The sequence below is a fragment of the Heterocephalus glaber genome, unplaced genomic scaffold, assembly GCF_053883595.1.
Source record: "Heterocephalus glaber isolate CG9 unplaced genomic scaffold, H.glaber_assembly_v1.0 deba00001586, whole genome shotgun sequence".
Classification (NCBI taxonomy): Eukaryota; Metazoa; Chordata; class Mammalia; order Rodentia; family Bathyergidae; genus Heterocephalus; species Heterocephalus glaber.
Window position 1 is genome coordinate 6,115,845 of NW_028258364.1, and position 26,103 is coordinate 6,141,947.

At 34.9% G+C, this 26,103-nt stretch overlaps 1 long non-coding RNA gene across 1 annotated transcript; it reads right to left on the reverse strand.

Annotated features, from left to right (window-relative positions):
• Positions 1–1,765: 1,765 nt before the first annotated feature.
• LOC147823399 (uncharacterized) lies at positions 1,766–25,914 on the reverse strand. The gene is made up of 3 exons (XR_015443939.1): positions 24,096–25,914; positions 5,283–5,422; positions 1,766–2,683 (listed from the first exon to the last, which is right to left on the reverse strand). It is a non-coding gene; the product is annotated as an uncharacterized LOC147823399 (long non-coding RNA).
• Between the last annotated feature and the right edge of the window lie 189 nt (positions 25,915–26,103).

The following is a 26,103-nucleotide window of genomic DNA, read 5'->3' on the forward strand; positions in this document are numbered from 1 at the left end:
TACAAATAAGAGTTCTTTAAAAGCAGTGCTAAAGGTCATTTAAAATCCATTTTCATACCAGTTCAGGAACACAAATATTGTCATTAATTACAGTTACCATGATATATATCTCACGCCCTTATTCCTCCAGTCTAGCTGAAGTTTTATAACCTTAAATACATACAATTTACTAATTAAAAACAATAACTGTCAAGAAAGCAGGAAAGGCCGATAATATGATAAAAATAGAGTTTGATTTTCATTTACAATTCAAGGAAATCATTCAGAAGATTTATTTGTGTATTACCCGAAATAAATTTACCAGTCTCAGTCACTCTTCTTTCTGCTGAATTGTTTTCTTGGAGGATGGAGAAAGCTGATCCTTGCAATTATACCACACTTAAAACTTTGCCTAAAGCCAAGTTAAGTTTTATATTGTTTTTAATATATAGAAAAGAATCAAATACTAGACTTTCTTTTTTTAAACTCTTTTATTGGTACATTTTAGGTATATAATACGTTTACATTTATCATTGGTTGTTTGTACATATATATGATATACCTTGGTTCTTATTTTTTTCCCCATTACCTGTTCGCCCTTCACCCCCTCCACACTTCCCTATTTACATAGATTTTCTTTCCATTTTTTTCTTTTCTCATAATTTTTCCTTTCCCTTCTTTCCTTTCCTCTTCCACTCCCATCACCCTTACACCTTTGGACCTTTTCTTATTTCAAAGCATCAATTATTCATTTTAATCATTTTGATCCTTATTTACACTTTCAGTTTCTCACACTAGAGAAACTATTTGGTATTTACACATGTGTGTCCTATTTATTTCACTTAAGAGTATGGCCTCAATATGCATCCATTTAGCTCTAAATGCCTCTAGTTTCTCATTCTTTATGGCTGATTAGTACTCCATTTTATTAAAAAAATCACATCTTCTTTATCCAGCTTCCAGTTGATGGGTACTTCATTGAATCCATGGAATGAGCCTGAAAGTGTACTATATATTCTTAGGTTGATCATTGCCAAAGATGGACATTCTCTCTTCAAATCAATTTTCTTTATGTATTTTATTTTATACTAAATAAAGAAATACTAACATTTTTAAGATTTACTCCATTATTATTCAATTTAATATTTAAATCCATCCAGGCTAACATTTCTCAATCAAAGCAAGAAGCATGTTACTGCATTAAAATCATATTGAATATGATTTAAACCAAATTAAGTATGGCAAAAATAGAAGACTGATATTAAATAGAATATTTTCTAATATCTTTATTTTTGTTAGATGTTTAAAAACAGTTATTTTATACATGCATTTTTGTGTCATGACAGTTTGCATGTGTGTATTGTATTTTCTTTTGGATATTTTGTATTCACTATCTGGCACTGATAAATTAATTAATTTTGTTTTCTCCATTTTTCCATGGAAGGAGTCTTATGGTTCACTACCATAGAAAAAGTAATGGACTTGGTTTTATTCTTAGCTTCCTTTTCTATCCTTGAGGAATCTCTCTTACAAAATGAGCTCCTTTCCTTTTCTCAGTTTATGTTTTCAATGATTTTCTAATCTCTTTTTATACCTGTCCAGAGTTGTCTGGCAAATTTAGTACAGCCTTCTGCATTTCAGAGGTTCATAATACATACCAAAAAGACTATGAAGAAAATATTAGCTTATGCATATCTGGATTATAGTACATTCTAAATTGGAGTTTCCTCTTCAGCTTTAGTAAGGTTTAATTGACAAATTAAAATTATATGTATTTGTGGTATAGAATGTGATGTTTCTACATAAGCATAAATTAGGACAAATTTGAATTTTTCATTTCTTAAAAATTACTAATATAATTGATAAGTAAGACAATGTCTTCTTAAGTATGCATTGTTATTCTGTATGACTGCCATAGGAGTTCTGATCCACGTGATTGCTCTACAAAGCCCATGGTAAAAAAAAAATTAATAAAAACAAAAGCTCATGGAGTTGTACAGTTCTTGACATTATCACTGCTTTGATGATTTAGTTGCTAGGCCCAGAAAGTAGCAAAAATTATAAATTATTGCCTCCTTCTTTTCACTATATCTTTTTATTCTAACTCTGGTATAATAATTACCACATTGTTTCTTTTTTTCTTTTTCTTTTTTTTTTTTGGTACCTGGATCCTTGTGCTTGCGAGGCAGGCAGGTGGAGGAACCACTGAGCTAAATCCCTGGCCCCTACCACATTTTTTCTTAAAGCTAATGCTGAAGATTCTTTTTTATATTTTCAGAGCCTAGTATTTAGAATACTCAATAAATACTGAATAAATAAGTTCATTATCAGATTATTAAAGTGTACCTTTATTGAATAGCTAAAGAGTAGAATGTAAGTATTAGTCATTGTATGATATGTTAGGAAGATAATTCATCTTTTTATATAACCCACATAGGTTCATATAGCTATTACCGCTCTTGTTACTGACATATCTTTCTCCTCCTTTTTATAAAGTTTCTTGCTCTAGGATTTAAAACAATGACATCTACAGAATGAGAATAATGAGAATAACAACAGCAATAAATGTCTAAATGTGGAAGTTTAATACTTAAAATGATATCTATTATTAAGGCCTATTTTTTTCAAATAATCACCTGTTCTAGGTGATGTAGTAAGTCCATCTATGGAGGTGCCTTTTGGTCCAAACAACTAGCAATGATACCTAAAATACAAAGAAAAGTACATGATTTAAACACAAGACAAAATCTCTGCAGAAAACAATAAATACAATGAGTGAGTCAGTCTCCCTTTCTAAAGCTAGACTAGAGGACAGTTTGCAGAGATCTATAGAAAAACCCACACTTGGGCAGGTAGGTGAAGGCAAAACAACATACTGACAGAAACCAAACCAAGCACCTCAGTATCCAGGAGACTAAATCTGTAGTTCCAAAATATTACAACAGAGAAGGACATCCTAGTGCTACAATCCACCTACATTCACATATACATGTACATACACTCACATACTCACATATGCTTACACAAACATGCACAGAGACTACAGTGTACCTAAGAATACATTTAACAAAATCATACAAAATATTTATGGAAAATAATTATTAAAGTATTATTACTGAGAACATTAAAGAATACAAAAATAATGAAATATATTCATATATGAAAAAAATTAGTGTGGATCTTTTAGGACAAAAATTAATATTTCCCCATTTGTTAAGAAGTTCAAATGCAATTTCAACTAAAATTTTAAAGGTTGCTCTTGGAACTTTGGATTCTAAAATTTGTGAGCAAGGAAAAAAGTAAAAATATAGCAAGGGAATATTGGAGAAAAAGAGAGGCTTGTCTGAAAATCAAGGTTTACTACAACTATGAAATTATTGTTACATAGGTATAGATATATAAAACTGAGTTAAACATAATCAGTACAAAAGATACAAATTTTTTAAATTCTGATGTATGGTCAGATATATTTTATTATGGTAACAAATAAAAATTCATCTTGGAAAGGAACTGTTTATATAAAATAGGAATATCTTAGATCCCTACTCATGTTATACATGAGAAGAAATTTTCAAGTGAATTAATTATATTAATATGAAGGTAAATTTGGAAATAATTTAGAATAAAAGATACAGCTTTATGATCTCAAGATAGGGAACAATATTAGGAAAAATTTCTTAAAATATGATAATACCAAATGAAACAGTAAATTTTATAATATTATAATTGAGAGCATCTCTCTAAAAAGACATTTTGTAGGTAAAGTTAAAAACCAACTTACAGACTGTAATAATATATTAAACATTATTGGAAAATGATTAGTATTTTTAATTTAAGGATATCTTTACCTTAACAACAGAGCACACACACAAATTACTAAAGAAAATGTTAATAAGATCAAAGCAAAAACAGGCAACATTTGAAGGAAAAGTTTTGATAGAGATAAACATGCAACATGATGCTTATCCTCTTTGGTATTTCTAGGGATGCAAATTCAAAGGACCTAGTGACTTGTTCACACACATCAGTTTAATAAAAATTTTAAGACTAATGGCCTTTTCACAAAAAATCATGAAAATTAGGAATTATGAAAAATATATAACTACACTTTCCAAACAAAATGTTGAAAGTAAGGAGATATAATTGAAAATAATGTGTCAATAAGTTTGACAACATAGATTAAATAATCAAACTTCTTTAAAACAGAAATCTTTAAAATGAACCAAGAAAAAATAGAAAGTATGAAAGCTTAAAACATTGGAATCTGTTATAAAATTGCCTGAAATTAAATCTACAATTCCTTAACACTTTAGAAAATACTTTTGAAGATATTTTGCATAAACATCTTCAGAAATAGAGAACATTTTATAAATGATTTCATAATGTTCTGCAGCTCTATCCATGCATATATAAATAAGATGATTATTCAAAGGAAAATTACAGAGCTAAGAAATATAACTATAGAACAATTATAAAATTATAAATATCCAGGAATGGAAAAGACAAAGCTGATCTCTGATCCACTCTGAATAGAAAAGAATTGAGATAATAATGGGAAAAAAATAGTGAGATACAACATCAAAGCAATTGGAGAAAAGATAACAGATGTCATAATTTGAACATGAAGAAAATTATCAAGAAGTAAATGTAGAATACAGTAAATATATTGAAATCCACTCAATGTCATAATAGAAATGACCTTGAAATTAAAAATCAGACCTGCAGTCAGATAAAGAATAGTATGTTTCTGAAAATAAATTAATGAGCACTAGAGTCATGTTTAACTGACTGAATTTAACAATTAAAAAATATTAGAAGCAAGTAACTAGATAATAAAAATATTTTACAAGGGAATATATGAGTCCATTTTGTGTTGCTGTAACTATTACCTAGATCTGGGTATTCTCTTTCAAACAGAGGATTATTTAGCTCACAGATCTGGAGGTTCAAGGCCATGGAGCCAGGTTAAGAGTACATGTGGACGAAATCATATATGAGACAGGAAAGGCAGAGAGAGTCAAGTCAATGAAACCTGCTTTACACATAATCCATTCTGAAAGAACTAATCCGCTGTGTGAGACCTGCATTAATTCCGGTGCCCTTTGACCTAACTGCCTTTCACAAGGCTCCACTTCTAAAAGGTTACCTCAACTCAACATCTCCACACATACACATGCATATGGTTTCTTTTCATTTAAAATCATTTCTACCTAGAGGTAACCATTATCTGTATACTTTATACAGTCCAGCCAAGCAGAAGATAGAAGGAATAAGACATGCTTTCATCCTCTGAAGATCATTACCTGAGTCTTATCCCTCTCTTTTATCTGTCTGGACTTCCCACACCACAAACATCTGCTTACATCTGGATGCAAAGTGGACAAAGGGATGTGTCCTTTTTCTTAGCAGCTAGGTGTCCAGCTTTAATTTTGATGTAAATTCACTGAGGAGAAAGAAGAGGAAAATAGGTGGAAATAGTGTTCAAGAAGCCAGCCACAAATTGCTATATGTACAGTATAGTAATATAAATTGTTTGTAAGTTTACAATTAACTTTACACAAACATTTCTAAAATTTTACTCATCTAATCACTGATAAAAAAAACCAAATCATTATATTTTAATCTCTCCGACAAGACATAATATTTCTTCTTCTGTCTTCTCCCATTTCAAATTTACAATTTGTTTCTATGATCATTTGAGGTCAGATATGATTTTTAAAATAGTTTCTCTGTTTTTCATGTTTTTGATAGCAGGTTATAACTTATTAGGTCATAGATTTCCAGTGTTCTCAATAGCCATAAATCTAAACCAATGGAGGTCACTGAGGTTAATACCCAAGGTTATAGACAGGAATAAGCAGTCCTCAGTGGTTATTAGTGTTTTTCAAAGAGATAGGTGCAGGCCACTCTTGTTCTCAGTGGGTGGGCACTATGTCTGTGAGGTAGAGTCAAGGGCCTTGAACTATGGTGGGACAGAAATAGAGCCTTGAGGTTTTTCAGCCAAACATACTTTCAAAGATACATTATTAAATAAAGCTTTTACTGGCAAACCATCATCTGCATGTTCTTTTCAATTTCAGAAGTCTCCTTTTGGCCTGTCTTATACTTTGATGACATTAATGTATTTCTGTTTTCACAATTAAAAATATATACATTAGCCAGGTACCATGATGTGTTACTGTAATCCCAACAGTTTGGGAGCCTGAGGGCAACTTAGTTATTTAGCAAGATACAGTCTTAAGATAAAAAATTTAAAATGGACTGGATGTGTGATCAATGTGAAGACCCTAGGTTCAAACCCCAGTACTCGAGATGATAGGTAGATGATTGTTGGATAGGTAGGTAGGTAGATAGATGCTGTAGACAGGCAAATACATATAGATGAGCTAGAATTGACTTTAATTTTTATGATTATTAGTTATATAGTTATTTTTATTTTTCTCACCCTCATATTAACATTAATTTATACTAGAAAGAAAAATGTTTTTTTTTCTGCTTTCTCTTACAGTGATAATGATTCTAACTGAACATTTTCCCAGAGGCCTTTATACCTGAACATTTGTATTTTCTAATACTTAAGAGCATTTTATTAAAGGACTGATTCTAGATCCAACTTGATTTTAGTATGTGGTAGGCAATCATTTTAAAAACTGTATTGAAACTATTTATTATCTCTCTTTCACACTGGGATCACTGATTTACTTTCTGGTATTTTCTGACACCTTTCACATTTCCAAGAAACGGCTAACTGAACCAAACTCATGTCAGAGGCACACATTGTCCTCTGGCGCATCTCTTTGTGCACTGAGCCACGACTCCAGGCTTATGGAATTTTATTTTTTATGTATTTTTGAGAATATCTTTGCATTTATTGAAAAATTTTAAAAGGCACACAGAGTTACTATGGAAACCAGCAAAGCTAAATGCCACAAGGAAGGAACCATTGCGTTACCTGTTTCACAGAATATTCTGTCTTTTCTTCTACTTTCTGGGCAACTAGAAACTTCTGCCAGTGTTCACAAAATACTGTGGACAGGTTTTAATGTTGGCCCAAATTTCAATTGGATGAGGAAAAACTTTTTCACTTGTATCTTTGATTATTATGTCTGATATATTTACTTATATTCAACTTTTCTTGTACCTCTTCACACCTTAGTACCCACCACAACTTAGGTTTCTAAGGCTAAATTTCTATGCCAAATCACTTCTCTCATAATTTTTCATTTCTTTTAATATTCAGGAAATACTTTATAAGTCTATTTTCAAAATCATTAATATGAATTTCTTCAATATAGATCCAATTTTTATTCTTTGCAATGAACATTTTATTTGACAATTACTTCTCATTGAATTTCATACTTTTCATATCCAGGCCTGTCCTTGTTTAACAAAACTAAAGTTTTCTTTTATATCACTAAGAATAAGAAACAAATGTGCTCTACATTTTCTTTTGTATTGTGAACTAAATTCAATCAGGGGAAGATTTTCTTCTGAGTCATTACCATATTACTTCTCTTTACTGATGTTTCATAATGTCTTTGTGTGTAACAATTCTAACACATTTCAATTAACTGCTATTGGATCTTGATTTGTTGGTATTTGTTCATGCTGTAAGGATGGCTGATACATCCTTAATTTAAAGTCTTTTGCTTACAATCTTATTACACAGGACAGAAATGGCCCATGCTCAGGGTTGGGGGATAATAAGGATGTGGGATAGAATTCTCTTTCCATAGTAATTTTCTGGACACTGGAAGAAGTCCTCAGTTGAGTTGAAACTAGAGGGCAGAACATTACATGAATTGGGTTATCTAATTGTGGCATTTAGCAAATTCTGGCTTCCTTTGTAACTCTGAATTCCCCTTCCAATTTTTCAGTAAAAGGAAAGACATCCCAGAAATAGGTGAAAAATAAATTTCCACAGGCCTGGAGTCATAGTTTGGGGAGCAATGAGAAGTGGACCTGAAGTTATTGATGTGGTTCTCAAGTATATACCTTACAGGATTAATAGCTGTGACTAAAATCCTGAAAGGACAAAAACCACAAAGTACTGGAGATTTTTCACTGTGTGGGTTCCTGTGACAGAGTTAGTCGGAGGCAGTTAAGGTTACAAACCTAGAGAGTTCGTTGTGCAGATTTCCACGGCCAGAAGCCAAGGCACAGATTGTCAGTAGAAGCTGGCAATGGCTATTCTTAATACAGGTTTTTCGAGCAAAATGCCAGAGGATGGCAGTTAGTTCTAACTCATTTGCTCAAACAAACCTGAAGTGTGCTCACTTCTTATTTCTCATTGCAAAGACATAAACCTGCCTCCCACTTTCAAATGGATTAATGTCTACTTGGTTTACAAATAAAACAAAATGAAAATCTCAGGACAGTGTTCTAGTTAACCCCACTCTTCTTTGTTTTCAGAAATAAGGTAAGCCAAAAGTCTGGATTCTTCCCAGTTAACATTTACAGCTCTCTTTCCAAGAATATCAAAACAAAATGAAGCATGAACTCCCAGAGAGCAAAGATGACATGGGAGTACATAGGTAGAAAGAGGTAAAAATGTTCCCCCTGGCAGAAGATGGGTATCCACACACTAAAGAGTTAAATTTAAAGCTTCCTGCAGTAAAGCTGAGAGTAAATTCAAGGACTAATTATCAGTCTTAGAAGAAGTAGTAGTTCCTGCAGAAAATCATGCTACCTTAGGGAAAAGAAGCTGATGAAATGGCTTGGGGAGGTGAGACCAATAGCCAACACCAAAGTAAGGAAGAGATACAGTTTGGGAAATGACTGGGTCTAGCAAACTAGGGGTTGGGAAACTCTCTCCAAGGGGACCCTGATACTGGAGCACTGAATCTTGGCAAGGGCTTGAGTGACAAAAGCAGATGGTCTGCTGTGTGGGCACCTAAAGGGAAGGAATAACCTCAGTGCAGCAAATGAGACAGAGCTTCTTTTCAACATATGAATATAACAACCAGTGGTTCATGTCAGAAAACTAGTCTTTTGCTGTTGTTTCTACATGTACCTTGTTCTTTGTCAGCCTGTCATGTGTCTACTCTCAATCATTTTAGTTCACCACAGTTATTAAGTGTGAAGGGTGAAAGGGAGAGATTCTCCTTCAAGGAAGAACCACAGCGTTGACTATCTCAGTCCATGTTTATGCTCTAGGTTACTTATTATAGGGAATTTTCTACATGCATTAGTAGATAGCATACTCTAGATGAGAAGAATCAGTTTCCCCCTCTCATCCTGACTACTCTATTTATTGCTAGTCATGAATATTGGTTTGTTTCATTTTAAATAATAATAGAAAACCAGACAGAACTCTAACCCTTCATAATCTCAAGGAACATTTGTTAATCCCTTACTAGGAATATCTTTTGCTCTAGACCCCTGAAGTACTCTATTAGGAGTCTCACTAACATGGTGTCAAATCCTCTCCTGAACCTCCATGTAAGACTCATTTTTGGATCTAGGAATTGTCAAAATGTGAAGTAGTTCTTTTCCTTAGGCTCAAGTAAACAGAAGAGATGAGGAGTCACTCGGAACATGCCGAATCAGCCCGCTGCAGACAGGCAGGTCTGCGCATGCCCTACTGAGGTCCGAGTCACGCAGCACAAGCCGAATCAGCCTGCGGCCTGGCAACAATCCACTGGACCCCACACACACACACTCCTCTGTACAGCCACCTGGTTCCACACTACAAAGACGCAGAGGACACCGGACCACCAGACCATGGTACTGAGTCCCGCTGCTCCCGGCCCAGAGGTAGGAGCTTCTGAGCCGCCATCCCGCTGCTCCCGGTCCAGAGGAAGGGGCTTCCCGGCCAGCATCCCTCCCACTGCTCCCAGCCCAAAGGAAAGGGCTTTGGGGCCACCTTCTGTCCCTCCACTCCTGGCCCAGAGGAAGGGGCTTCAGGGCCACCATCCCTCCCAACACTCCCAGCCCAGAGGTAGGGGCTTCTGAGCCACCATCCCACTGCTCCTGGTCCAGAGGAAGGGGCTTCCTGGCCACAATACCTCCTGCTGCTCCTAACCCACAGGAAAGGGCTTTTGGGCCACCATCCCTACTGCGGCTGCTGGCCCCTGCCCCACCTCTCCCAGCTCAGAGGAGGTGATCCGTGCAGGTGCCAACAGCACCCCCCACAGTCGAAATGAGAAAACACGTAAATAAGTCTCAAAACCAGACTTCCAGATCACCTACAGCAACCCAAAAGGGAAATGAGATGGAACCCTCTGATACTCAACCACCTGGACCCACTGAACTGACAACAAAAGGGGATCTGGAAAAAATGAAATCAGAAATAATTTCTCAGATAACAGGAGAAATTGTGCTCCTAGTGGAAGACATGAGTAATAAATCTAGAGAGGAGCTCAGGAACATGATAGAATCCCAATACAGGAAACAAATGGAATCCATAAAACACATGCAAATAGATTTCCAGGACATGAAAACCTCCACTGAAAGTCTACACAGCAGAATGAGCCAATGTGAGGACAGAATTTCAGATACAGAAGATAAGGATGCAATTAGTGACCAGGAAAAGAAAAGTTGCTTCAAAATTATAAGGGACCATGAGAAATCAATCCAGCAGCTGCTAGATGATGCAAAGAAGAATAACATAAGACTGATTGGAGTCAATGAAAAAACAGGAGAGAGTGCAGATGACATAAAAAATCTCTTCCCAGAAATAATGGCAGAAAACTTCCCAAACAGGGGAAAAGAACTTGACATACAGATAAATGAGGCATATAGGACTCCAAATAGCCTTGATCAAAACAAATCTACACATAGGCATATAATTGTTAAGATTCCAGAAACACAACAGAAGAACAAAGTTCTCCAAGCAGTCAGAGAAAAGAAACGAATCACATACAAAGGAAAGCCCATCAGAATCACAGCAGTCTTGTCAACACAAACCATCAAGGCAAGAAGAGCTTGGAGTGACATATTCCAAGCCCTAAAAGAAAACAGCCTCCAACCCAGATTGATGTACCCTGCAAAACTATCTTTCAAAATTGATGGAGAAATAAGATACTTTCATGACAAGGAACACCTTAGAAACTTCATGAATACCAAACCAGCACTCCAAAGAATTTTACACAATAGCCTAGGAACAGACATTGAGGATCACAATCCCAGGCAGCAAAGCAGAATGAACCCATCTGGCATGACAAGAAATTAAATGTAAAGGGGGAGAACCCAAAAAAAGAAAAAGTCATGGCAATGACATGTCAATATGTTTCAGTTATAACCATCAATGTTAATGGCCTCATTTCACCAATCAAAAGAAACAGAATGGCAGAATAGGTCAAGAAGCAAACTCCAACAATATGCTGCATACAAGAAGCACACTTAATTCAAAAGGAAACTCATAGACTGAAAGTTAAAGGGTGGAAAACAATACTCCATGTTACAGGAACCAAAAAAAAAACAGGAGTAGCTATCCTCTGCAGATCAAGTAGATTTCAAACCAACACTGATTAAGAGAGACGAAGGAGGACACTACATCCTTGTAAAGGGAACAATCCCAGAGGAAGAGATGACAATCATAAATATCTATGCACCAAACACCTGTGCACCCAATTATATAAAACAAATACTAATGGACATGAAAAGTCATATATGCACTAATACAATTGTAGTGGGGGACCTCAACACCCCACTGTCACAAATAGATAGATCAACTAGACAAAAAATAAGCAATGAAATACTAAAACTCAATCGAACTCTTGAACAAATGAATTTAACAGATGTTTACAGAGTCTTTCACTCCACAAAATCAGAATACACATTTTTCTCAGCTGCATATGGATCATTCTCCAAAATACACATAGAACATGTTTAAGTAAGTGCAAAGGAATTGAAGTTATCCTCTGTATACTATCAGACCATAGTGGGATGAAATTGGAGATCCATAGCAAAGTAAACTGGAAAAATTTCATAAACACGTGGAAATTGAACAACACACTTCTGAATAACCAATGAGTCACAGAGGAAATAAAGAAGAAATCAGACAGTTCCTTCAATTAAATGACAATGATAATACAACATATCAGAATCTATGGGACACAATGAAAGCAGTCTTACGAGGGAAATTCATAGCAGTGAATATGCATATTAGGAAAACAGAAAAAGCCCAATTAAATAACCTGATACTACACCTCAAGCTTCTAGAAAAAGAAGAACAGGACAACCCCAAAGCTCATACAAGGGAGGAAATTATAAAGATCAGAGGAGAAATCAATGCAATGGAGACTAAGAGAATGATACAAACAATCAATGAAGCCAAGAGTTGGTTCTTTGAAAGAATCAACAAAATTGTCAAACCCTTAGCCAACCTTATCAGAAAAAGGAAAGAAAAGGCTCAAATCCATGCAATTAGGAATGAAAAGGGTGAAATTACAACAGACCCAGCAGAAATCCAGAGGATCATCAATACCTACTTCCAGAACCTATATGCCAATAAGATGGACAACACAGAAGAAATGGACAGATTCCTAGATATATATGAATTACCACAGTTGAACGAAGAATAACTAAAAATTCTGAAAAACCCAATATCAACCAATGAAATTGAAAATGGAATTAAAACCTTATCAACTAAGAAAAGCCTGGGCCCTGATGGCTTCACTGCTGAATTCTACAAGACATTTAGAGAGGAACTGCTGCCACTACTGTTTAAACTCTTCAATGAAATTGAAAGGGAAGCAATCCTCCCAAATTCATTCCTGGGAGCAAGCATCACCTTGATCCCCAAAGCAGAGAAAGACCCAACCAAAAAGGAGAACTATAGGCCAATCTCACTAATGAACATAGATGCAAAAATCCTTAATAAGATACTGGCAAACAGAATGCAGAAGATCATCAAGAAGATCATACACCCTGATCAAGTGGGATTCATTCCAGGGATGCAGGGATGGTTCAATATATGCAAATGAATCAATGTAATATACTATATCAATAGAGCCAAGGACAAAAACCATATGATTATCTCCATAGATGTAGAAAAAGCATTTGACAAAATTCAACATGCATTTATGATAAAAACACTACAAAAAATTGGAATAGATGGTCTCTACCTCAAACTGATAGAAGCCATCTATGAAAAACCAACAGTCAGTATCATACTAAATGGTCAAAAACTGAAATCCTTCACACTAAAATCAGGAACAAGACAAGGATGTCCACTATCACCACTCTTGTGCAATATAGTTCTGCAAACATTAGCCACGGCAATCAGACAAGAGAAAGAAATAAAAGGAATAAAGATAGGAAATGAAGAAGTCAAATTGTCATTATTTGTAGATGACATGATACTCTATATAGAAGATCCCAAGAACTCCACCAAAAGTCTTCTAGACTTAATAACCAAATTCAGTCAAGTAGCTGGTTAAAAGGTCAATACAAAAATCAATAGCTTTCCTCTACACAAATGACAGACTCACTGAGAGAGAAATAGGCCAAATAATTCCTTCCACAATAGCATCCAAAAAACTGAAATACCTAGGAATCAACCTAACAAAAGAAATCAAAGACCTCTTCTCTGAAAACTATGCCACACTGAAAAGAGAGATTGAAGATGATATCAGAAAATGGACAGACATCCCCTGCTCCTGGGTAGGAAGGATTAATATAGTGAAAATGGCCATATTTCCAAAACTGTTATACAGATTTAATGCAATTCCAAGTGAGATTCCCAGCAGCATACTTCATGGACCTTGAGAAAACAATCCAGAAATTCATTTGGAACAAGAAGAGACCCAGAATAGCAAAAGCAATTCTAGGTAACAGAGACATGGCAGGGGGTATCACAATCCCCAACCTGCAACTATTCTACAAAGCTACTGTGATAAAAACAGCATGGTACTGGCAAAGAAACAGGCTTGAGGACCAGTGGAACAGATTAGAAGATGCAGAAACAACGCCAGACACACTCAGCCATCTCATCTTCGACAAAGGATCCAAACACCCTCTCTGGAGGAAAGATAGCCTCTTTAATAAATGGTGCTGGAAAAATTGGGATTCAACTTGCCAAAGATTAAAACTAGACCTGTATCTCTCACCATGCACTAAACTAAAATCAAAATGGATTAAAGATCTAAATATTAAAATAGAAACTCTGAATCAGTTGGAGCAGAGGTTAGGTAGAACCCTTGAAGACATCAGTGTATGAACAAAACCTCAGTTGCCCGTGATCTAGCACAAACAATCAACAAGTGGGATCTCTTCTTATTAAAAGGCTTCTGCACAGCAAGAGAAACCATCAGCAGTGTGAAGAGACAACCCACAATGTGGGAAAAAATCTTCACTTGCTCTTCCTCAGACAAAGGTCTACTATCTCGAATCTATAAAGAGCTTAAAAAGATCAGACCTCCCAAATTTAAAGACCCAATCTGAAAATGGGCATCTGAAATGAACAGACATTTCTCAGAAAAAGAAGTAGAAATAGCAAATAAATACATGAAAAAATGTTCAACATCACTGGTCATTTGAGAGATGCAAATGAAAACGATGCTGAGATTGCACTTCACTCCAGAAAGAATGGCTGCTCTCATGAAATCAACCAATAACAATTGCTGGCATGGCTGTGGGGAAAGAGGAACCCTGCTCCACTGCTGGTGGGAGTGTAGACTGGTGCAACCACTGTGGAAATCAGTATGGAGATACCTCAAAGAACTAGGACTGGAAGGCCCATTTGACCCTGCTATTCCCCTGCTGGGGAACTTACCCAAAGAATTAAAAGAATCATACCACAGTGATATATGTGTACCCATGTTCATAGCAGCACAGTTTGTAATAGCTAAAACTTGGAAACAGCCCAAATGCCCATCAACTGGAGACTGGATAAAGAAAATGTGGATTTTTTATAAAATAGAGTACTACTCAGACATAAAAAATGAGAAATTAGAGACATTTATAGCTAAGTGGATGCACATTGAGGCAATACTCTTAAGTGAAATAAATAGGACACACATGTATAAATACTGAATAGTTTCTCTGGTGTGAGAAACTGAAAATGTAAATAAGAACTAAATGTATAAATGGTAATGTGAAATAGGAAGAAAAGGGGCAAAGGGGAAGGAAGTGGGAGGGCTAGGGAAAAGAATAGAAGGGAGTGGGATTAATATGAGAAAATGGAAAAATAGGAACAAAATCTTTGTAAATAGGGGGAACTGGAGGGGTTGAAGGGAGGGCTGGGCAAGGGTGAAAAATAAGAACCAAGAGAGACTATGTAAAGGTGCAAATTTCCAATGATGAATGTCATTATATTGTATACCTAAAATGTACCAATGATTAGAATGAATAATCGATAATGTAAAATCGGAAGAAAAGGTCCAAAGGGGTAGGGGTAGTGGGAGGGGCAGGGGAAAGGAAAGAAGGGAAAGGAAAAAATGATGAGAAATTGAAAAAATGGAAATAAAGTCTTTGTAAATAGGGAAGGGTGGAGGGGGTGAAGGGAGGTCTAGGAATGGGGAAAAAATAAGAACCAAGATGCATTATATAAAGGTACAATTCCCAATGAGAAATGTAATTGTGTTGTATACCTACAATGTACCAATAAAAGAATTTAATAAAGTGGAAAAAAAAGAAGAGATGAGTCTGGCAGCCTCAGAACACCATGAATTATATGTTGACCTTTTCCACATTAATACAGGAAAAAATCATTCCAGAGAATTCCTCTAAAGTACTCATGCAGGTGAGATTGAGCAAAAAAATTGATAATCTAGAAATGTGCAGATCTCAGCAAGGTGGTTCCAAGTTTGAAGAATAAGCAGTTATGTTAGTCAGCTTTCCTATTTCTGGACAAATAGCTGGAAATGGCAATTTAAAGAAGTTTATTTGCCTCACAGTTTCAGAGAATTCAATCCATAATCAGGTGGCTCTAAGGAAGTTATGGCAAAAGCAAAGCTCCTTAGTTCATGGCAACCAGGAAGCAGAGCAGGAGAACAGTGCAGAGAGAAAGAGAGAAGGGGCTAGATAGAGATCGAAAGGTCAGTACTCCTTGGCATACCCAGACTCAACCAAGGATGTGCCTTATTAATCCTGGTGGCTTCGAAGCCAATCAAAATGACAATCATGACTGTCACAGCAAGGGTAAGGTTAAATTCCACACTAAAGGCCAATCATAGAGCAGTGAAGGAGTTATAGTAGTAGAAATTTGGGGGAAGTGTCTGAAAAATGAATGAAAGAAAGTATCTACTATACACCTGAGGATTTAGCTAAAAACCAAGGAAAATGGCTGATATAATCAGACTTAGAAAACAAACATGGAAGAAAACTTACTAAGCCTGTTAATGAGCTGTCTAATTTAGCATTAGTTTCCACAATCTTACTCATGCATTCAATGGTTTTAGCCAAGTGAGATCTCACTATCAATCCACAGCAATTGACATTTTTAAATTTTCTTTTAAATATTTTTATAGATCATATGACCACTGAGTGGATATGAATAGTTCTAAGTTAAGATACTATGAAAAATTAAACATATGAGGACAATTCTTCTAAATATCAAAACAATCTCTCTGCCAAGGTATATCTGTTTTTGATGTGCATTTGCATATGTGTGAGCCCAGAATTTCAGCTTGCTTAATATCATGGGCTAGAGTTACATCACAGTGTTCTCATTTGTTCAAACACTTACAGAATAAGTGTTTGTGGTAGAACAAAAATAGCACAATTTGTACATTGAGAATAAATCTGAAAATGATTGAGGACAAAGAATAATAAGATAATAATTGTGATACTCTATTTTCTGATTTTTAGATTTCCTGATTTTTACCACAGAGTGGGTAAATTGAAATAGAAGGAGGGTCATTTGGCTCTTGTTGGTGGAAACTAGCTCAAGGGGCCATATCTGGAGTTGTTTTGCTTTCTGGTAGTATCTGGAGGTAATAAGGGCAACACATGGCAACAGCCGGATAGCATGTAAGTGTATGTCCTCTGATTTCTCTTTGTCTTCTAAAAGTCACAAGAGTTCAGTGTTGGGGTTTTCACTCTAGTTACCATAATCAATCCTAATCACCTTCTAAAGGCTCTATATCTAAACATCACAGTAGGAATAATTTTCCAACTTTTTATTATTATAATGGAGATTAAACTCCAAGGTGAGTTTTAGAAGCATCAAACCATATTCAAGCCATAGAAAAGATCAATAATAATCCTTAGCATATTGCACACATCCAGTACATAAATTTTAAAATGTATTTTATTTTACATTATCATATCAGGTTTTTGATGATTCTTTTGAAATAGTTTACATTCCTATTGTATAAATAAGGAAAATGAAGTTCAGAAAGGCAGTATGACTATTCCTGTGATTTCTCTACTGTATTGTAGCAGTCAATCTAAGAAGTCACCTTAAGTCCTCCAGAATTGAATGAAGCTATGAAATATGCCCAAAATTTTTATATATCGAGTATCCAAGATACTTAACGATGTGATGGAAACTTTGAGAGAAAAATCAGCATCCTGGTGAAGCTGGAAGAATCATAAATACTTTCACAACACAAATTAAAAATGCCAATCTGACCATCTGGAAAATAGCTTAGCAGACTGCTTTTAGTACCAAATTTTGCAAATTCCTTTTTTTTTGTATCGGGGATCAAACTCGGAACCTTCGGCTTGCAAGGGAGCCGGCAGAACCACTGAGCTAAATCACTGGCCCTGCAAATTCCCTTTTGGGAACTATTTTTCATGACATATTCACTGGGGAAGATCTTTAAAAAATGTCTGGATTATAGTGGTGACTCAGTCTATGCGGCATATAAGCGGGCTGTGTAAACACTATGGAAAATATGAAAGACTTGCGCGATTGGCATGGTAGGAATAATCATATCTGTACCAAAGTGTTTCTAACACTTGAGTGAAAAAAGACTGTTTTAGAAAAAGAATCCTTTAAAACACATAAAACTTGACTGAAAGCAAGCACATAGAAACCAGAAGGATAAAAAAAGAGAGGGAAAGAGAAAAATAGTGTAGAAAAGAAGGATGTCCTACTCATGCATGCAAGAGAAAGAAAAATGCCTATATCAGCTTACAGTAATCTCTGGTAATGCATCTAGAGGCAAAGCTGTCTGGGAGGATGGATGTGGAACCAGATGTGAGCATAGCAGTAGTCTTAAAGTCTAGTATTACCACCAATGTCACCTTCTGTTGCTACAGTAAACTTTGTACTGCAATTCCAGCTCATTTCAGCCAAGAAACTAATCAAAACAGAGATGCTAAAAGCTGTATTTTCTGGCTTGGGTTCTTTCCAATTTAATTCTTTTAAATATTCATTACTTTGAACATTTCTACTAAACCACTATTAATTCAACAATTTCATAATTTAACTATTCTGGAGTATATAAGTATATAGTTTGTGAATAGAATGTCATCAAATTCTTCAGTCTTCCCTGAAAGTACTGAACTAACACATAAAACTTACTTAAATTATACCATGAGTAACAAAAGTAAGAACTACATTGAACAAGAAGAATTTGAAGAATGTAGCAATAAAACAAATTCTTAATGCTCCCGATGCTTATTTATTTTGTTCCATGGGGTTAGGTTTTCCTTTGACTGTGAATAAAAACTTAAAAGTGACCCATGATATTTTAAGATTTCATAGTAATTGTTATTCCTTTTTCTCAGTCTTCCTTTTAAAATATGTATACATTAAATATTTAAAATTCCAAGACTTGAGAATTCCAGTTTCTGAACAGAGATATAGAGCTCAAAAGAACATCCCTTGGCCCTTATACAAGGAAAAAAACACATGAAAATCTGAGAAAATTAACAACTTTTCTTGACTTCACTAAAGAAATGAGGTTTTAGAGGAAACAACTAATGAGAAATTTGCAGGATGATAAATGTCTACAGTGGACTGCAACACCTGATCTTAAATATAGTAAAGCTTGCATTAATAGAATACTTGGCAATGCTATCGTCTGGATCTTGAATGCCCCCCAAATGCTATGTGCTAATCCTTAGTCTATGGTGCTACTGGTGGTGGAATCTTTGTGGGGAGAAGCTGGTAGAAGGAAATTAGGTCACTGAGGTCTCGCCCTTCAAGGAAGATACTGGGACTCCAGTCCCTTCCTGTTTTTCTCTTGCATCTGGCATCATGAATGTGTTGCTTCTCTGCCATGTGTTCCCACCATGAAGTCCAATGCCACCTCAGGATGAAAGGTAAAGGGCCAAGTGACTATTGAATGAAATTCTGGTTTAAGAATTTCTTCCTTTTAAATTTATTATCTCAGGCATTTATCACAGAGATAGAAAGCTACCAAATACAAGTGGAAAAATTTCCACAAGCTCCTTTTAAAAAATTATCTTATTGATAAGTTGGTAAATTCATTATAATTGTGGAAACTATTAAAATTGACAAGTCTCTTTGTTTTATTTTAAGTTTGCTTACAAATATAATAAACCCAGGCAAGCAAAAGTTACTTTCTGCAATTTAAAATTTTGTATACTTATTTAGGTTTTTTATTTTCACTATCTTCTTTCACATGTGGCCAATTTATTAATTTATTAATGTGTGTTAGTCTTGATAAATAGAACTTTCCACTATTCCCTTGTCTTACATACACAAACTTTTCTGACATTATTGATTCTAGTATAGCTTTAAACTCCCTTTAACTATAATTTTTGTTCAAAACAATTATGCTGAGTTCACAGAGAAAACTGGGGTGCAGGCATTTGTTAACTCTTACATGAAGCATTTAAGCAGATAAATAAGATTTGGATGTATGATATGGTATCTTTTATATACCCATATTATTCATATATCTCAACCTGACAATAATGAACCATAATAAATACAAATAACATTCTTTAATATAATAAATAAGAGGCAAACACACACACAATTACTTGGTGCCCATGCATTTTGTATTCTTTCTAACAGATTTTTGCATTCTATCTAACAAAAGTATCTGGTCACTAAAGGAATAGTCATTAATGAACTTCACTTAATATTGGTTCAAATTTTTAAGTTAAGCAGGATCTCAGAAATTATATTTAAGTGCATATTTGTGAACTTTTCTTCATATAAAATGTTTTCATAATTATATCTATTTCAATAAAATTTTAACATTTTTTAAGATCACAAATATTGCATAGAAATTTTATCTTAACTGATAATTAGAACAATATACCCTTTAAGGACTAAACAGATTAACTAGTCACTTTATGAAAACATAAATCTTATTTTTTATAAACTTTGCATTATCAGGGGCTGGGGATTTAGCTCAGTGGTTCCAGCGCCTGCCTCACAAGCAAAAGGATCTGAGTTCGATCCCTGGTACAAAAAAAAAAAAAATTTGCATTATCCTGTATTCTGGACAAATCAGAGAAAGAGCATATAGCCATTTATTTTGAAAGAAGAAAATGTTAAATCTGTCAGATTTATTGTTTCAGTCTTTCTTATATGTACTTCAATTCTTACATAAACTCCTTCTCAGCACTTTCTGTAATAAGCAATGGCTTTTTAAACTGCTAGACATTTAAATATTTGGAATTTTATTTTCTTTCTTTCCAAGGTATTAGTAATGAGAATACTGAATTTATATAACACAAAATCTCTCTATATTAGTCAACTATAGCTATTTTAGTACTAAAAACAAAATTTAATTATATCTCTAAAAGTGGAAAATATTTCACAAAAATACTTTACTGATATATAGCTAAGCAAAGAGTGCTTGCTCATGGCTGTTTATAGTTCAAGCGATACAACTTGAAAATGAAAAAATAATTCAATCAAAAATGGGCAAACAGGCCCGGGAATTCAGCTCAGTGGTTCCGCCGCCTGACTCACAAGTGGAGGGACCGAGTTCAATCCCTGGTACCAAAAAAAAGGGGGGGGGCAAAGGACTTGAACATACATGCCTAAAAAAACAACAGAAAAATGGCCAGCAGATATATGAAAAAGTGCTCAACATCATTAATCATCAGGGAAATGCGAATCAAAACCACTGTTGGAGGCCACCTTACTCTCATTAGAAATGAATTATTCTATTCAGTGTCTAATAAGTTCTATATTTTTAAAAAAACAGAGATGCAGGTACAGTTTAACATATGCAAATCAATCAGTGTAATACACTATATCAATAGAGCCAAGGTCAAAAAACATACGATTATCTCCATAGATGCAGAAAAAGCATTTGACAAAATTCAACATGCATTTATGATAAAAGCTCTCCAAAAAACTGGAATAGATGGTCTCTACCTCAATCTGATAAAAGCCAACTATGAAAAACCAACAGCCAATATCATACTAAATGGTCAAAAACTGAAATCCTTCACACTAAAATCAGGAACAAGACAAGGATGTCCACTATCACAACTCTTGTTCAATGTAGTTTTGGAAACATTAGCCATGGCAATTAGACAAGAGAAATAAAAAAACAAAATAAGGATAGGAAATGAAGAAGTCAAATTGTCATTATTTGCAGATGACATGATACTCTATATAGAAGACCCCAAGAACTCCACCAAAAGTCTTCTACACTTAATAACCAAATTCAGTAGATACAAGGTCAGCACAAAAATCAATAGCTTTCCTCTACACGAATGACAGACTCACTGAGAAATAGGGCAAACAATTCCTTTCATAATAGTATCCAAAAAACTGAAATACCTAGGAATCAACCTAATGAAAGAAATCAAAGACCTCTTTTCTAAAAACTATAGCACTCTGAAAAGAGAGATTGAAGATGATATTAGAAAATGGAAAGACATCCCCTGCTCTTGGGTAGGAAGGGTCAACATAGTGAACATGGCCATACTTCCAAAACTGCTATATAGATTCAATGCAATTCAAATTGAAATCAAAGCAGCATACTTCATGGACCTTGAGAAAACAATCCAAAAATTCATTTGGAAGAAGTAGAGACCCAGAATAGCAAAAGCAATTCTAGGTAACAGAGACATGGCAGGGGATATCACAATCCCCAACTTGAAACTATACTACAAAGCTACTGTGATAAAAAAAAAAACAGCATGGTACTGGCAAAGAAACAGATCTCAGGACCAGTGGAACAGATTAGAAGAGGCCAAAACAATTTCAGACACACTCAGTCATCTCATCTTTGATAAAGGAGCCAGACACCTTCACTGGAGGAAAGATAGCCTCTTTAATAAATAGTGCTGGAAAAATTGGGTTTCAGCTTGCCAAAGATTAAAACTCCACCTGTATCTATCATCATGCACTAAACTAAAATCAAAATGGATTAAAGATCTAAATATTAAAATAGAAATGCTGAATTGCCTGGAACGGAGGTTAGGTAGAACTCTTGAAGACATTGGTGTAGGAAAAGATTTTATGAACAAAACCTCAGTTGCCTGTGAACTAGCACAATCAACAAATGGGATCTCTTCTTATTGAAAAGCTTCTGCACAGCAAGAGAAACTACCAACAGTGTGAAGAGACAAACCACAATGTGTGAAAAAATTTTCACCTGCTGTTCCTCAGACAAAGGTCTAGTATCTAGAATCTATGAAGAACTTGAAAAAATTAGGCCTCCCAAATATAAGGACCCAATCCAAAAATGGGCATCTGAAATGAACAGACATTTCTCAAACAAAGAAGTAGAACTAGTAAATAATCATATGAAAAAGGGTTCAATGTCACTGGTCATTTGAGAGATGCAAATGAAAACAATGCTGAGATTCCACCTCACTCCAGAAAGAAAGGCTGCTATCATGAAGTCAACCAATAATAAATGCTGGCAGGGCTGTAGGGAAAGAGGAGCCTTGTTCCACTGTTGGTGGGAGTATAGACTGGTGGATATCAGTATGCAGCCACCTCAAAGAACTAGGACTGGAAGGCCCATTTGACCCTACTATTCCCCTGCTGGGGATCTTCCCCAAAGAATTAAAAGAATCATACCACAGTGATATATGTGCACCCATGTTCATAGCAGCACAGTTTGTGATCGCTAAAACTTGGAAGCAGCCCAAATGCCCATCAACTGGAGACTAGATAAAGAAGATGTGTTTTTTTAATAAAATGGAGTACTACTCAGCCATAAAAAATGAGAAATTAGAGACATTTATTGCTAAATGGATGCACATTGAGGTGATACTCTTAAATGAAATAAACAAGACACACATGTGTAAATGCTGAATAGTTTCTCTAATGTGAGAAACTGAAAGTGTAAATAAAGACTAAAAGGTATAATAGATAATGTGAAATAGGAAGAAAAGGGGCAAAGGGGAAGGAGAATTGTGAGGGGTGGGGAAAGGAAAGAAGGGAATGGAATTAATATAAGAAAACAAAAAATGGAAACAAAGTCTTTGTAAATAGGGAGGGATGGAGGGGTTGAAGGGAGGGCAGGGGAATGGGGAAAAAATAAGAACCAAGAGAGATTATGTAAAGGTGCAAATTTCCAATGATGAATGTTATTATATTGCCTGCCTAAATTATACCAATAAAATAAAATTTTTTAAAAATGTAAAAAAAGAGAAAAAAATGATTGCAATTCATTTATATTAGTGGCTCAGGAATTCTGAAACATCTGAGCAGTCCAATAATTCACCTTAGCATGGAAGAAGTAGTGATTGAACATACACTGTGGCAAAAAGTAGGAAAGATGGAGGAGGAGTAGAGGACAGAGGAAAGGGAAAAGAAAGGGAAAGAGGAGAAAAGGAAGAGGGAAGAGGGCAAAGAGAGAAAGTAGAGGACACGAGGCAGGGATATGGAGAAGGATAAGGGAGAAGAGGTTTGGATATTACAGCAAGGCCCCAAAGGCACAGGATTTTATTTTCTTCATATGTTATTGAGATTACAAGGCTGATGGACTCTGGGTAGGTCATAAAGCCACTGCTTTATTCAGACTACTACCTTGAATAATGGAGACATCAGTATTTATCTTTCCAAGTTGCTAGTAGCCTGCAAGTGACAGAGAAATGACCCACAAAAGATATGAGTGCTAATGGGTCACAAGGGAAAGTGCTTCTGTCTGGGAAAGTTACAAAGGTGATCCACAAAAGGTGTTATAGCCATACTGCATGTTTCAGGTAAGATTTAAGAAGACCATACTGGGGCAACAAGAGAAAACATTCATTCCAGGTAGAGACAAGAAACAGCAAGCTTAGAACACTGAACAAATCACACACATATACACAAAGTAAATACTCACTGAGTCAGGTCCCAAGGAGTTGTTCTCATTTTCAGTGAGCACAAAATATTTTCTACTTAATTTGAGCTCATGTTAAGAAAAAAAAAGGCAAAATAACAAAGAATAGATTAGCAAACAATTCTATTATTCAACAGAAAATAGTACCTGTCATTTCAATAGAAATTTTAAAAAGTATTCATATCAGAAAACCAGATTTTCAGTTTCCACTTCCACTAAGAAGGAATGTTTTGGTCAGCTTTCTGCTACTGTAACAAAACAAATGAGAGGATCAACTTAAAAGGAGGAAAGGTTTACTTTTTGGCTCCCAGTTTTGGAGGTTTTAGTCCATAGCTGGTTGGCCCATTGAATGTGGTAGAGGAAGATGCACCCCTCAACTGGGAAACAAAAAAGAGACAAGAAGGAGGCCAGGGTCCCACAGTCCCTTTTAAGGCCACTCCTCTAATGACCTAACTTACTCCCAAAAGTTACAAGCTTTTTAAAGTTTCCAATGCCTCTTAATGGTGCCACAGACTGGGGGGCAAACCTTCAACACATGGGCTTTTGGGGAACAGTTACCCAAATCACTTACCAGCACGAGAATAACTTACTGTTCTTACACAAAGCAGATTTTTATAAACAGTGCTTCTACATGTAGTCTAGACTAAGCAATGTTATGAGGCTCACTAGTTCCTTATATTCAAACACAACCCTAATTATGGTCTTGGTAAGAGAGAGAGAGAATAATAAACTTACCCAGAAATAAAAGCAAACATGAAAAATGACAGCATCAACAAAAACAAACTAAAGAAATAGAAAGTCAACAAAGGTAAAGTTCTAGTCTTACTTGAGAATCACACTGCAAGCCAAGAAAATATGTACCTGGGCTTCAGTTGACCTTAGGGTGTGCTCAGAAAACGAACTTCAGTGGGTTCCATCAGGTAAATCTACTTGAAGAAATTTGATATATTAGTGAATTCTCCAGAGCTATCAAATTATAATTTTTAAAAAATAATTAAAACTATGGCTCTCAAAAAAGTAGAGAATATAACAAAGTTTTATTAACTTGATAAAAAAAATAAAATGTTATAAGAGATTGCAGAAATACTTGAGGAATTGCTTATTTACAGCCATTATTTTCCCATAAAAATATTAATATTCAGTTAAAAATAAAACTGATTAGTGGGTCATGGAACAATAAAATGATAATTTTTGAAGTGTTTTAAAACTCTCATCAGATATGTACAAATTGACTTGTAACCTTTTAGTATATAAGCTTTGTACAATTAGAACACAAGTTTATTCTCCTAGATAATTAAATAACCTCGAGTATAGCCATAAAATAGTGCTCCATTATGTAATGTACCCTCTTTTCCATTACTCTCAAGTTTTTGACAGTTTTTCTACACATTGTAATTTAATTTTGCTAATTTACATATTTTATTGGAAAACAGTCACATAAAAAGGATTTCTACTGAATCTGATTTAAACTGGAACATTTGTCAATATGGTTATTTTCATCTTCCTGAAATTATTACCTAATTGTGTTCCTACTTAATATTACACATTAATAAACAAACCACAATAAAAATCCTCAAGAGTTTGGAACAAATATTGTTTTTTAATATAACCCAGTCTGCATTACAAGATTTTTCTAATACAGTGGACATCAGAGTGTCTAATTTACAGAATAAAACATGATTACTGCTTTGAAATGATCCTGAACTAATATTAATTACTAATATGTTTACACATCCTTGAAGTTAAGTTACTAATTACCTCTTACTTTGATTTATGGACAATGTACAATTTCTTTGCTAATATCATTAATAAAAGTGCTCAGAAGGAAATTATGTGAAATCTATAAAAATAAAATTTAATGATCTGTTTTGATAATGAAGTAAATTGAACAAAATATTATGGAATCTCTCCAATAAGTACATACATATTTTTCAGAAATATATATGTACATATATTTACATATATATACATATACATTTACATATATATAGTTTTGTCATATACACACCCA